Source organism: Polistes canadensis, unplaced genomic scaffold (genome assembly GCF_001313835.1).
Source record: "Polistes canadensis isolate GaletaPanama2010 unplaced genomic scaffold, ASM131383v1 scaffold_1907, whole genome shotgun sequence".
Lineage (NCBI taxonomy): Eukaryota > Metazoa > Arthropoda > Insecta > Hymenoptera > Vespidae > Polistes > Polistes canadensis.
In genome coordinates this window covers 722-3489 of record NW_014571449.1, presented here as the reverse complement: position 1 = coordinate 3489, position 2768 = coordinate 722, and the positions used below count along the sequence as shown (strand labels likewise).

Below are 2768 nucleotides of genomic sequence, written 5' to 3'. Positions count from 1 at the left end.
GAATCTTTTCCATTCTTCGGTTATGTGTGGAAAGATAGAAATAAAATGACCACAATTTTGGGCATTCACTTAATCTTGTTAGGTATAGGCGCTTTTCTTCTAGTATTTAAGGCTCTTTATTTTGGGGGCATATATGATACCTGGGCTCCAGGAGGCGGAGATGTAAGAAAAATTACCAACGTTACCCTTAGTCCAAGTATTATATTTGGTTATTTACTAAAATCACCTTTTGGAGGAGAAGGGTGGATTGTTAGTGTGGACGATTTGGAAGATATAATCGGAGGGCATGTATGGATAGGTTCCATTTGTATACTTGGTGGAATCTGGCATATCTTAACTAAACCTTTTGCATGGGCTCGCCGCGCGCTTGTCTGGTCAGGAGAGGCTTATTTGTCTTATAGTTTGGCTGCTTTATCTGTCTTTGGTTTCATTGCTTGTTGCTTTGTCTGGTTCAATAATACTGCTTATCCTAGTGAGTTTTACGGGCCCACTGGACCAGAAGCTTCTCAAGCTCAAGCATTTACTTTTTTAGTTAGAGACCAACGTCTTGGGGCTAACGTGGGATCCGCTCAAGGACCTACCGGTTTAGGTAAGTACCTAATGCGTTCTCCGACTGGAGAAGTGATTTTTGGGGGAGAAACTATGCGTTTTTGGGATTTGCGCGCTCCCTGGTTAGAACCCCTAAGGGGTCCAAATGGTTTGGACTTGAGTCGGTTGAAAAAAGACATACAACCTTGGCAAGAACGACGTTCAGCAGAATATATGACTCATGCTCCTTTAGGTTCTTTAAATTCTGTGGGCGGGGTAGCTACCGAGATCAATGCAGTCAATTATGTCTCTCCTAGAAGTTGGTTAGCTACTTCTCATTTTGTTCTAGGATTCTTCCTATTCGTAGGTCATTTGTGGCATGCGGGAAGGGCTCGTGCAGCTGCAGCAGGATTTGAAAAAGGAATTGATCGTGATTTTGAACCTGTTCTTTCGATGACCCCTCTTAATTGAGACAAGAAATTCAATGTTTTAAGGTAGGAATCCATTTGATTCCATCATACATATTTGGATCGGGTCATACATAAAAAGGAATCCTTTTTTTCCAACTCATTTCTACATTTTTATGTAATTGAATTTCTTTTTTATTTTCTGGCTCGGCTAGGTGAAATAGCCGAGCCATTCTCCTTATTTTAGAAGTTTTGCTTGGTCTGTTAAAATTATAAAATAAGGAAACAGTTCTATTGAACGAGCAAAAGGAGAGAGAGGGATTCGAACCCTCGATAGTTCTGAACAAAGAACTATGCCGGTTTTCAAGACCGGAGCTATCAACCACTCAGCCATCTCTCCAACATAAGTCAATTTCTATTTTATTCTTATTCCTCCGAATGGAACATGGTTATATGAGCTGATACCATCACAAGTTGTAGAAAAATATTAGGTGTAAGTTGATAAGCTGATCCATTTATCTGTATATTATATATAAATGTATGATCTATCACGTCCGGTTAAGTATTTAATTAGTAATTAAAAAATTCCCCGCGGTTCTATCTTTGAATAAAATGGTAATAAGTCATATTATATAGAATCAAAAAATTCCATAGGAATAGTAGAAAATCCCTCGGTGATACATTTATTACTTTTAGTACAATGAGTGATAGAGGGATCAAATGGTATAGTTCGTTTGTTGGTAGCTTGGAGGATTAGACGTATGGCTATAGCTTTCCAATTGGCTGTTTTTGCATTAATTGCTACTTCATCAATCTTATTGATTAGCGTACCCGTTGTATTTGCTTCGCCCGATGGTTGGTCAAGTAACAAAAATTTTGTATTTTCCGGTACATCATTATGGATTGGATTAGTCTTTCTGGTGGGTATCCTTAATTCTCTCATCTCTTGAACCTATTTGTTCCAAATCAAAAAAGAACCCCTCCCCCGAATTCGAATTCTGTCGGGTTGTGAGACACAGTCAAATTTAATCAATATAACAATAACAAAAGTCACAAACAAAACAAATAATGAAAACAAAAAAAAATGAGAGGGAGGGGTCAAACTTAAATTTTTCGAATGAATTTAATAAAATAAATAACGAAATTAAGAATTTAATTGGAATCAACTTGAAGAAAGTACTGGGTCCGACTCTACACAAATAGCATCCAGACATATATATTATATATATGTGTATATGCAAAGACATATTCCTTCTCAAGAAGGAAAAATGCGGATATAGTCGAATGGTAAAATTTCTCTTTGCCAAGGAGAAGACGCGGGTTCGATTCCCGCTATCCGCTCAAGGGAAAGTCCATTTATTTTTTATGATTAAAGAATTTTATTATAGTTTTTAGTTGATCCGGATAGTGTAGTGAGTCTATCCTTCTCGTTCTTTTTTTTCTCACCTCAACCCAAAAGAAAAACCTAATTAATATCCATTTCAAACCAAAAATTTTTGACAAAATTCAAATTTTGCGGAGACAGGATTTGAACCCGTGACCTCAAGGTTATGAGCCTTGCGAGCTACCAAGCTGCTCTACCCCGCGCCGAAGAAAGACCTGGGAACGAATGGACAAAGAAAAAGGGAATGTGCCCTCTACCATATCTGTACAAATAGAATAACCCATTTGTACAGAATGGTAAAGGGTCTCTCTATGATCGATGATGATCTTAGAAATGAAAATTTCTTTTTATCCTTACCAACTTGATCTTGTTGCCCCTGGCAACAAACATGTCTGAACCATTTCACGAAGTATGTGTCCGGATAACCCAAAGTGTCGATAGTTAGCTCT

The 2768-nt window shown here is 37.8% G+C and overlaps 2 non-coding genes across 2 annotated transcripts; one reads left to right on the top strand and one right to left on the bottom strand.

Moving 5' to 3' along the window:
- Window positions 1–2205: 2205 nt before the first annotated feature.
- On the top strand, window positions 2206–2276 carry Trnag-gcc. Its single transcript has one exon. It is a non-coding gene; the product is annotated as a tRNA-Gly (tRNA).
- A 172-nt stretch (window positions 2277–2448) lies between these two features.
- Trnam-cau lies at window positions 2449–2522 on the bottom strand. The gene has a single exon. It is a non-coding gene; the product is annotated as a tRNA-Met (tRNA).
- Between the last annotated feature and the right edge of the window lie 246 nt (window positions 2523–2768).